The 12,358-nt window shown below is 36.8% G+C and overlaps 1 long non-coding RNA gene across 2 annotated transcripts; it reads left to right on the forward strand.

The window, feature by feature from the left end:
- Positions 1-1,772: 1,772 nt before the first annotated feature.
- LOC127260010 (uncharacterized) lies at positions 1,773-9,201 on the forward strand. Of its 2 annotated transcripts, none has more exons than XR_007840615.1 (6): positions 1,773-1,997; positions 6,574-6,642; positions 7,572-7,634; positions 7,745-7,829; positions 8,687-8,826; positions 8,908-9,201. It is a non-coding gene; the product is annotated as an uncharacterized LOC127260010 (long non-coding RNA). The 2 variants fall into 2 exon arrangements; XR_007840616.1 differs by having other exon boundaries at positions 8,917-9,201.
- The last annotated feature ends 3,157 nt before the right edge of the window (positions 9,202-12,358 follow it).

Here is a 12,358-nt window from a genome sequence, read left to right on the forward strand (position 1 = left end):
TATTAAAACTTTATTATTCAACTGTATACGATTCTAATCGAGCAACTAAGAAAGGTAACTAGAAACAAGTAATTGTTTATAAAATAAAAAATTAATTTTTTTCTTTTTTTTCAAAGAGCGGGGCAGTGGTAGAGCCACATAGGGCCCGGGGGGTCACGAGCTCCCCAGCTGTCGTCTCCGCCGTTACGTCGACTATATTTTAGTTATATAAACCAATTGTTTATTCAGATTCGATCATTTTTTTATCAGATTAATATTTTTATATTAATTGAACACGTTAAAATACACATTTTAACAATTAATTTTGCTCAAAATAATAAAAATATCTTATTTTTCTACCTCAATAAAACCTTTAAACCCCTGGGAGGCACAATTCTAGCTCCGCCGCCGGTTTGGGGGATCTTCTCATATGGAATGGAAAATATCTTATTTTTCTACCTTTAACTTTTTAATCTATATATTTAGTTTTTACAAAATTTATATACATAATAATAATAATAATAATAATAATAATAATAACTAATAAAAAATATGAAAATAAATTGGTATATTGAATGAAAATATAATAAAAATTATAAAATTAAAAATATTAATATACAAAATAGTAGTATTATATATGTTACAATATTTCCATATCATTAATATTACCTATATTTTATAAAAATATAATACTATATAATAAATATATTATATTTGTAAAATTTGTATTTACATAAATTTATATAATTATATAAATCAATAAAAAAAATTATTTTACAATTCTACAAAATCTAAATAAATTCATAAAAAATTCAATCAAATATATAAGAATTCATTTAAATCAATTAATAAAATGCATCAAACACTGCATTCACTAAGCGGATTTTTTAAATCCACATAAATTCATAAACTTTTTAAAATAAAAAAAGAAATCCAATAAAATCCCAAATAAATACATGCACCCCCCAAGTTTTTGTCGTCAACTATAGGTTTACCAGTAACTTGTGGATTTGACCTTGGGGCTAACATCAACATACCCTCCTTGAACAAAAATAGAATATACGTAGATACTTTAATGATTTATTTATTTACTACTTTAGGTGGGTATGCGAACAATTTTAACGGACCTTGTTTGTCCATCCATGTCTCTAAGTCCTTCAAAGAAAGTGCTTGCATAAAAGTGGTCTGTACAATTTGTTCGCAATGACTTGTGCTTCTAGATTTACATTAGACTTGCACATCTCTTCTTATCATAATCCTAACTTTTCTTTATATACATGCAATACAAGGGATGAAATGCCAGTACCAATTTTTGAATCTATAATTTTTTTTTTTTTTTTTGAAAGCAACATACCATTTTATTTCATTTAAAAATACCAACACATAGAGAGATTAAATCACACTGCCTAAGTGATAGGCCACCCGCCACCCAGGCACCATTTTATCCCTTGATTACACCATTTTAACTACCTACTCATCAATTACATGACAACTAAAACTCAAAGTCTGATTAAACCAAATACCACGCTACCAAAAAAATTGTCTTTCACCACGGTTCGACGGTTCGTTACAATAACATCGTAACAAATAATGGTTTTTATTACGACAACTTCCGTGACCAAAAAATATTTTCTTGGTCAACGTTTCAGGTTCTTTAATTACGCAAAATAATCCGTAACAAAAACGAAGTTGGTAGACTTTGTTCAAAATAACATTAGTTACGATTGTGCTTCGTAACAAATGGTTTTTAAATTTATTTTTTAAATCTAAAAGATATTTTGGATTTTAAAAAATGTAAAAACGCTATAGCGCTTTTGGAAAACTAAGAACGATTTCAGGGCCACACGCGCGGGCTTTCTTCTTCCCCTCCTTGGTGGCGAATAGATTTCACACTTAGCGAATTTCAGAAAGTTAGGGCATAACTCGTTCTTCTCCTTATCGACGCGATTTCTCACTCAGCAGACGCGACGTACTGGGCGAAGGTGGGATCGAGGAGGTTAATCGGCACCGGCGTCCAGGTAATGTTTTTAAGTTATCTCGAGTAGTATGAGGATCGATCCACGGTTCTTCGTCGCGTCCTCTGTAAGGAGAAATCGAAATAGGGCGTCGTAATATTCTTCTTCTTTCTTACGTGGTATTGGGAATTGTGTGGCTTATGTGTGATAAACAGAACTTGATTAGTTGGTAGGATAACGTATTCTTGTGTTAAAGAACTAGCAGGCAGATTGTTTAAGTGCCCTGTGATGTTGCGTGTGCATTGAAAATGTCTTTTTGAAGCAAGTTCTTACCTTTTTCCTTCTGGGTTTGTAAATGACTGTTCTTAGCTTTCTCATATGTTTTCTACCTGAAATTTATATTAAATACAAGCTTAAATTGTCACCCAGCATATTGGGCAAACATTTAGGAAAATAGAAACAAACTAATATGTCCTGGTTTATCGGATGGTGTGAAGTTTGATTTATTAATGGTGTAATTTTATCACATGATTATTTTGGTTCTGGAATTTTGGTTTTTGGTCTGCTGGTTTGAAAGGGAAGAATCTCAACCTGCACCTGTTCGACTCTAACCTGGGATCAGTATGGGTTAAGGTGTTTGTGTTTCTGTCTTGTTGTTTAAGATGGGTGATGAGCCTCCTGCTCGTCACTCCTTTGCTAGAGTCGTTGCCAACCATCCTCCGAACCCTCTAGACAAACAACATCCCTTTTCAACCAATTATTTTCTTTCCATTTCCTACCCAAAAACTATTGGTTCTACTACTCAACTCCACAATTGCCTTGCGCTGGAATTTTCAAATGAGGAGACTGCTCTTCTGTCAATTGATTTCAAGTTCTCGATGGTTGGAAAATTCTCTCAAGGATATTCCTCATGGAAAGATTTACAGGATACATTCAATGATCTCAAGTTCAACGGGGAATTCAAGTTATTACGAATCAATTTTAAACATATTTTGATTCGCCTTGCCAATGAGGAGGATTACACTCGGATTTGGACTCGAGAGGCTTCCCTATGAGAGTTTTGAAATGGAATCCTTCTTTTAAACCTAGAATCGAATCTCCAATTGTTCCAATTTGAGTTCAGTTCCCTGTTATTCCTGCCCAATTATTCCAGAGGGGTGCTCTTTTTTCCATTGCCTCACTGATTGGTACCCCCTGAAAGTGGATACGCCAACAGCTTCCAAGGCTAGAATTTCAGCTGCCTGAGCCTGTATTGAAATTGATGTGTCTCGCCCTCTGATCGAAAAAATCTATTTGCTCATTAATGGAGTTGAATAGGAACAACAAGTGGAATATGAGAAAGTGCCGAAATATTGTGACTCTTGTAAGCATCTGGGACATGATTTGGAAGGATATCTTGCTTCATCGACTAATTTTGTCTCGAATCCAAGTAATAAGGAGAATTTTGGACATAAACAAAAGGATCTAAGAAGCTTCTTGCAAAGAAAAAAGAAAATCAGATTCCAGGAGATAAATCCCAACATAAAGAAGGCTTCACTAAGGAGGACCTTACTGGAATGGATAAGGTGAACACTACTTGGGTTCAGGACAATGTTGATACTAATGAAGACTCAAACTGCTCCAATGGGTTTAAACAGTGGGGATCTTCGGCACCTCTTACATACAAAAAAGAAAGGGAAAAGAATTGAAGTTGATATGAAGGCAACTCTGGAAGACTCTCTGAGGCCTAATCATAATAAGGAGTCCCCTTTTAAACCTACTTTCCATGGCCAAATCCAATGTGCTAATCAATTTTCAGCTTTATGGGATAATCAGTTGCAGCCAAATCCAACCCCAAATGCTAATGGAAACTCTCCTTCATCTCAAAGCTCAGATAACACCTCATCTAGTGAATTTTCAGATGAAAATTCCAATTTTTTGGATGATCTTGATAATGGTTTCCTCCCTGTAAACCACTCCCCGCCTGAACATATTACTTTACAAGGTAGCCTGCAAAAACCTTCTGAGCAAACTCCTGATCCCAAACAACAGCCTTGCCCCCAACCTCAACATAACTATCCTTCTTTTTTCCCCTCAAGCTCTCCATACTCTAAAAACTCCACAACCCCTGCCAATCCCCACAAACATATCCTTAATCCTCAGATATTCCCTCCCTCCCGTCTTTACAAGTCAGATGAAGATTACAACACAACTTCCCAACCCCCTGACCTTATTGAGGTTGATGTGCTGAATTGTTCAACTCCTCTTACAAGAAGAAAGTCAAATGGTTTCTCTGGAAAAATCTTCATAGACTTTGTAAAAGAGAACGCATTCAGGTTCTGATCATTTTGGAACCAATGGTGAGCTGTCAAGAATCCTTCTTCTGTAGATGTTTTGGTTTTGACAAAATCTGTTATAACCAGTCTAACAAGATTTGGATCCTGTTCCAACAACAAATTGATTTTCAGGTCATCATTGATCATGACCAGTGCCTTCATTTAAAGATCCTGGACCCCTGGCTTTATAGTCCATACTGGCTTACCGCTGTATATGCTAAATGCAGTATTAACCTCCGAAGAGATCTCTGGTCCAAACTTCAGATTATGGCTGGCTCTTTACCAACAGAACCTTGGATTATGGGTGGGGATTTCAATGCCATTTCAAATCTCTCTGAAAGGAAGGGTCCTGGAAGACCAAAATTGAGGTCTATTCATGAATTTGCAGTGATGATCTCCAATTGCAACATCTTTGATGCTGGTTTCGAATGAAGTTTGTTCACATGGACTAACAATACCGTTTGGCTGAATTTTGTGAAAGGAAGTTTGTTCACATTGGAAGGAGGTTTGTTCACATGGACTAACAATACCGTTTGGCTGAATTTTGTGAAAGGAAGTTTGTTCACATTGGAAGGAGGTTTGTTCACATGGACTAACAATACCGTTTCGCCAAAATTGAGGTCTACTCATGAATGTGAAAGGAAGTTTGTTCACATTGGACAGGTTTTTCTTTAATACCGTTTGGCTGAATTTTGTATCTTCAACCCGTGTCACTCATCTACCAAGAACTTCTTCTGATCATGCCCCATTGCTCATTTGTATCTCATGGCAATATCTAAAGGTACCTTCCACCTTCAGATTCCAAAATATGTGGGTCAGACATCATAATTTCCTTGAAACTGCGGAAATCAACTGGAATACCCCAACTGGAACTCACGGCCTTATCAAGTTCCAACATAAACTTATCAGATTGAAGCAGCATCTAAAATGGTGGAATAAGAACATCTTTGGGAATGTTTTCCACTTGTTGATCAAAGCTTAACAGGATGTTCTCAACAGTGAAAGAACTTTTGAGCAGCAACAATCAGAGGCCAATCTCATTGAGCTTAACAGATGCAATGCTATGCTTACTCGTGCTCTAGCATTTGAAGAAGAGTTGTGAAAGCAAAAAGCTACATGTCGATGGATTGTTGAAGGAGAAAGAAATACTAAGTTCTTCCATGCATTAGTTAAAAGAAGAAGACAGCGAAGCCTTATGCATCTCATTACAGAAGGCTCCCGGCACATTACGTCTCAGGAAAAAATCAAAACCTCCGCATGACAATATTTTCAGAACCTCTTAACAGATGAAAAGGTCTGTTCGGGACACGCTCCACCTGATCTTTTCCAGCATGAAGCTTCCTCTGATGATAATGACAGAATCTGCAGTACTCCGGACCTTCAGAAAATCAAAAGTGCAGTCTTTGCAATTAACAAGGATAGTGTTGCTGGACCTGATGGCTTTACTAGCCTCTTCTATCAACATTGTTGGGACATTATCCATGAAGATCTTATTGCTGCGATCCGAGAATTCTTCGCTGGCTCTCCCCTCCCGAGAAGTTTTACTGCCTCCACCCTCAACCTTTTGCCTAAAGTCGATAACCCTATTTACTGGAACAACTTCAGGCCGTGCAACGTGGTTAACAAGATCATATCCAAAATCTTGTGTACAAGATTAGCCTCCATCATTCCTCCCATGATATCCAAGACTCAGAGCGGATTTATCAAAGGGCGGAGTATTGCTGATAATATCTTACTTGCGACTGAAATGGTTCATGATCTCAACAGCCGTCACAAAGCACATAACCTCATCACGAAACTTGACATGGAAAAAGCTTATGACAGAGTTAATTGGAGTTTCCTATGTGATGTGTTTTCCAAGTTGAGGTTTAGGGATTCATCCATCAACTGCATCCGAGCTTGTGTGGATAATTGTTGGTTCTCTGTACTTATTAATGGCACTGTCTGTGGGTTCTTTAAATCCTCCCGAGGCCTCAGACGAGGAGATCCCATCTCCCCTATTTTATTCAATCTGGAGTTGCATAAACAACAGTAGGGTTGTGTTGAAACCTGTAGAATAGTCATAAGTAGGTACTATGTGAATGATTGACTTATAAGAAATTTTGATATCACCGATTTGATCTGTTAAATTGTCATATCTTGCATCACTGCTAGTTACTGGTTCCATGAAATCTTCTATGGAGTCCTAAAACTGGTATATATGGTTCTAATTCAGTCCTACAAGAGAGAATTCATATTGTGAATTAGTGCATGTTTAATTAATGTAGTACTTTGCGCTGTTTTCATTGAAAATTAGTGCATGTTTAACTTATGTTTTTTTATAGGAAGTGACCGTGTGTCAACGCAGGCGTGCTGTGCTCATTCAGGATACCCAGCTTTGAGTTTAACAAAAGGTCTGCTTTGTTTTTGATGCTATGCCACTGTGTAGAAACTTTTCTGTGATGTTTGTTTATTGGGTGGGTGGTGCAATGAAGTGTTAAGTGCATTACCATGAATCTGAAATATTGTTTTTCCATCAGATTTCAGAATTACTTCATATTTGTTTTAAAGGGTTTCTACTTGGGGCGTAATCAACATAGAGAGGACCAATGTTCCTTGTCGGCATGATTGAAAATCATCATCACCATGAATTCTATCCTTCAGCACGGGAAACTCTCTTCATCGATCTGCACCAACTGAATAACATATTCAATTTCATCATTTCAAAACACATCTATGCATTGAAAATTAACTCAAAGTACATGCTTAATGAATTTCCATCAGATTTACCTTTCACAATTACAATGGTAAAACATATGTTTGCCACTTCTAATATTTGTGTGGACATAAGGCAAGAACTGCATGTAATGTAATATTTTAGTAATTAAGTAATTATTTACTTAATTATATTAAATTTGATGTAATAGCATTACATATCCTTCATCTCTAGCATCCACATCGTTGTATTTTCTTCTTAGTTTTACTGTAATAAATTTAGAATAGTGAGAAATTTGCCTTGTGTCTACAAATGGCCGATCAGAATTTGTGACGGGGAGTAGAAATCCATTTAATACTATTTAGGGGGCATCCATATAAGGTTTTAAAGTGGGGAGGACTGCTTATCTTAAACCATGTAGCTTAATGCTATGATAAAGTATAATGCCAGTGTCATATATAGCATCCATGTTTCCTATTATATTGGTGAAGGTTATGTTATGTTCATATGTAGAGAACATGGACTTCTAAAGACATAAAATGCATTTTATGGAAACCGATGAGATAAATTTATTCTTTTAAATTTGGGGTGTATGGGAATTTACCATGATATGCGCATAAATGATAGGGCACATCTCGTATTGATTCAATCTCTGAGCTTCCCAGGCCTGTGTCCGAGCCAGGTCTGACGGTATGATTCCGTCAAACCATGAAGTTTCTTAGTAATCAATGCAGTGCCTAATTTAGGCTACTCTTGATAGCCTACTACGTTTCCAACTCATCTGTAATGTTTTGTTGTAGGTCGGCACGCGTGTGCTTCTATTATCCCGCACCGGTGAGAAAAAAGTTGTTGCGAAGGGACTTCTGCTCTGCCCCCCTGCGCCAGGTTTGTGCCATTGTCTTAAGGTTTTTTTTGAACTTTTAATATGCCTCGGCGAGGGATCGTAGGTTTTGTGACCGTTCGGGCCTCATACTGCAAATGATCATGGTTTTCTTGAGTCTAGACATATACAATGTTACGATATATGGATTTTCTTGTGTTATGTACACTGTTTTTATAGCGGCAGTAAACTCTGTGGTATTATGCCGACTCCTGTGCTGGTCAGGTATTTTTTATCTTTTACATCACATTGTTTATGGCTACGGTGCTATTACACTATTTGGGTACACTATGACTTTCCCCAAAAATGTTGAAAGTTGACTTTATTATTGAAATCCTATGTAGTCCCTTGCTGCCAAGGCGTATCTCTTGTTAGTGATGAGTTTGGTACATATAATTTGATATATCAGTGATCGGTACTCTGAACTTGTAACTGCATCTGCGGATGTCTGCTCGTATTTAGTGCATAAATGGTAGTTAATCTCATTGAGACATAGTACTACGACACATAAATGGAGCCCTCCCATTTGCGGGTTGTCATATGGATATAGAATTTTGAATTTTTTTTTTTATTTGATAGTGTACATGATGTTGCTGGTTTACATTTGTTTATTGGAGGATGATTGGTTTATAGATCGAGCTGCAATCACATAGGAAATTAGGATATAATGTGCTTTGGTACCTAATTCATGGATATAATACCATGTATTGTACACATGTCTGAATATACATACTCGTATTGTTCTAGTTGCAAAGCTTTACACTTCTAATGTCTGTGTTATGGCATGTTATACATACAGTTTGAACGTCTATTGATATCTATGGCTCAATATAGTCAAAAATTGCACTTGTGGATGCTGTAGGTGACACACTTTCCCTGGTCAAGGTCTTCGTGACATCCGCCTCAGTCCCGGACGCATCCTTTATTTTGCCGACCATTGCTGGGGCGACTATCCTTCGCGATGTCGTTGGTTAAAATCCTATTGAGTGGAACTATAAGGACGTACGGATCTACTTTCATACCTTTCTTGTATTGCCTTCCAAAATTTATAAGAAATATGACTTAAACTAATCTTTGTGTTAGCCATTGCAGCTCATACGCCGCCCCTGAAGCGTATCTACCGATTCACCCATGTTAGTTGCCCCGTTTGTCTTATAGATTGTATGTCATACCTGTTTTTGGATGGATTGAGGCTGTGTGAACGATATGTGGAATGGATGCATAGACCATTGGAGTTTTAATTCGTGTGGTGAAAGATGTGGTTATGGATTGATGGATATCCGTACTTGCTTATTGTTAGGTTTGGTGTTTGAACTGTTAAGCCCGTTTTGCGGAACAAGATGTTGCTGTGTAGTGCTTGCTAGGCTTGGTTTATAGGTTGCTTTACTTCGTTGTTAGGTATGGAGATTGTCCAGTAAAAACTGTGGTGTCCATGTGCCTTAATGTTGGGATTTAGATTTTACTATGAATTAATGTTTTCAAGTATTGCCAATGATGATGTTTATAGCATTATGTGTATACAGAATTTCTTTCGGTATTGGGGAGATCACAACAGGTCATTTTGTTACGCACAATTTCAATTGCAGTGTAACTACTATTTTTCATAGCATGCTATTTCTGCGTAACAAAAGGATGAAATACCGTGACAAAAAGTGGTCCTTGGATATTTTTTGTTTCAGGTTGTTCCGTGACTATAAGAAAGTATATTTTTTATTACGGGTTCAATGTCGTTACAAATATTCGTAACAAAAACCAAATAAGACAAGCGATCACAGGAACATTTTTGTAACGCGACGACCTTTCGTAACAAATATCGTAACTAAAAGCTCTGACACACGCAGATGGATCGACATTTGGTTACGAGAGAAAATTCATAACAAACAGCGTAACAAAAACCCTGCATTAGGGGGCGTTGACCGACAATAATAGTTACGAAAAATGGCGTGGCAAAAAATATTCGTTACGTGAGTACACATTACGGAAAAAAGTCGTAACGAAGGGGTAGCAAATACGCAAATTGTACGAAAAATAGCTTTTTGTTACGATTTTCCGGCTGTAGTCGAAAACAGTTTTTTTAGTAAGGCCAGAAGACTCCGCAAGATACATCATCCATAACCTGTTTTGTAATGCTTAAAAATCAATTGCAGAATAACAAGCTAGAAAAGTCCCTGCTCTCGGACATCAACAAACATCTAACAAACTGCTGCTCATAAGAAAAATCCGCACGCCCCTACTCCATCAGCCACATACCGGAAATATTAACAAATTGTACAATAACCATTAACCAGCTAGTCTTTGTTCTACTTGTGCCCTGCAAGTACTAAATATGTAAGAATTTTTTAGATCTGTAGCAAAGAGTATTGGGTTGCTTGATAGACTTCTGTTTGGTATCAGGAAAACATACGAGACTTTGCTTGAAACCTGAATTTTTTGTTGCATTTTTATCTCGTGTTTAAGATCATTTAAATAATACCCTATCCATCCAATAAAATACTTGTAAGTTTCGTTGGGTAATATTTTAATGTTAAAGTAGAGTAGATAAAAAGTAAACTAGCAGTATTATTGAAAGAATATTAAAGGATTGATAAAAAAGTAGTAAGGTAAATAGACAACGTAATTATAAGTTAGTCATTCTTTGTTAAAGTAATGGTAATAAAATTGTGGCTGGATAAAAGTTGTTACTACAAATGAAATGTGCATAAGTTTAGAGAACCGGTAAAAAAATGAATAATTACATAATTTTGATGGACAGATAAACTAATACTATAATAGGTTGTTAATATGTTGACTCTAATTAGTCAGTACAGTGTTGATAGCCCACAAAATATATATAGGCAACACTTAAACTGACAATATCAGAAATATGTTTGTTAGATTTATATGTTTTTGATATTATGTTAGATTTAGATAATTTTGATATTCAGTTTTAGATTTAGTAGATTATATTACTTATATAATTTTGATATTCAATTTTAGATTTCGTAGATTATATTACTTATATTTGAGTATATCGAGTCCGTCTTGTGTTGTTATAAATAAGCCTCTTATTTTGATGATTAATAGTACATGTTAATAATTTTTCCCCAAAATCTAACATAGTATCAAAGCCAAATATTAAAATACGAAACCTTAGCCGCCGCCGCTATTCGCCGCCATCCGCCGTGCCTGCCACCCAAATATTGCTGCCAACGGCCGCGCACGCAACCCTCACTCACCGCCAATGTGAATCACGGCGGAAAAGCTTTTCCTTCACCACCACCATTGTTGGGACCACCTCGTTTTGCGTGTGCTATCGGTTGAATTTCTCAATTTACTTTCTTGATTTTGTAATTTTAATTTTTGCTGTTGCCAAGATGGCTCCCTCGGTCTAGAATATTGTAACTCTCTTGCATCAAGTTATTGCTTCCAACTTCTCTTCTGTCATGGACAATTTGTGGTATTCTGATTTCGGTTGTTGCCATCATATGACACCTACACTTGGCCTCTTGACCGATGCACATCTTGGGTTTTCTTCATTGCCTATACATATTGGTAATGGGGGTCGCATGGATATCACTCATTCAGGATCTATACCTCTACCATTTAGATCATTTCATAATACTTACTGCATTCCTCAATTGACTTTATCTTGTTTCAGTTGGCCAACTAGTTGAGCAAGGACTTACTGTTACTTTTTTTTTTCTTTTGGTGTTCAGGTTTAGGATCCACGTACAGGTCAAATTCTTGGGATAGGTCAAAAAGTGGGTGAACTATTTAAGGTACAATCTTTGAAAATTCCTCAAAGTAATTTCTTCTGCTGCTACTACTCATACCCCTTTTACTACCCTTCCTTCCCCTAGTCTTCAATGGCATCTTCATCTTGGTCGTCCTTCTCTAAAATTCAGTCTCTCCTTTGTAAGGGTCATTTGGGTTCTACTCGTTTTCAGTTATTTGATTGCTTACACTGTCATTTGAAAACCAACCAGCCTTATCCTTTTCAGAAAATATGTCAGTCGCAAGTAAACAATTTTCATTGGTTCATTCTGATATTTGAGGTCCTTCCCTTGTTACCTCTATGAGTTGGTGTTGTTATTATGTCATTTGCATAGATGATTACTCCCGTTTTACATGGATATATTTTTTGAAACACAACTTATAATTACCTCAAACATACATTCAAGGTGCTCAATGATAGAAACTTAATTTTCCTATCCAATACAGACTATCATGTGACACCCCGGCCCGCAAGCCACCCAAAGCCGGGCGTGTCGGGATCGTAGACTGGCTCCACAGGTCAACACGAGTTCTTCCAATGCACTTTTGTCTTACTTACGTGTACTCTGGGAGACTTTTAAGGGGGTCACCCATCTTCAAATTACTCTAGGGCACCGGCCCAACTTCAGAAGTATTACACCTCCTTACTGATAATGGTCTTAAGTGTAAAGATTCTACTTTATTAAAGTTTCTTTCTGCTCAAGGTACAATGATTCAGTGTTCCTGTCCATACACCTCCCCGCAAACTGTTCACGCTGAGCGCAAACATCGTCACATTCTA

This window comes from Andrographis paniculata, unplaced genomic scaffold (genome assembly GCF_009805555.1).
Source record: "Andrographis paniculata isolate CXL003 unplaced genomic scaffold, ASM980555v1 Contig60END, whole genome shotgun sequence".
NCBI lineage: Eukaryota > Viridiplantae > Streptophyta > Magnoliopsida > Lamiales > Acanthaceae > Andrographis > Andrographis paniculata.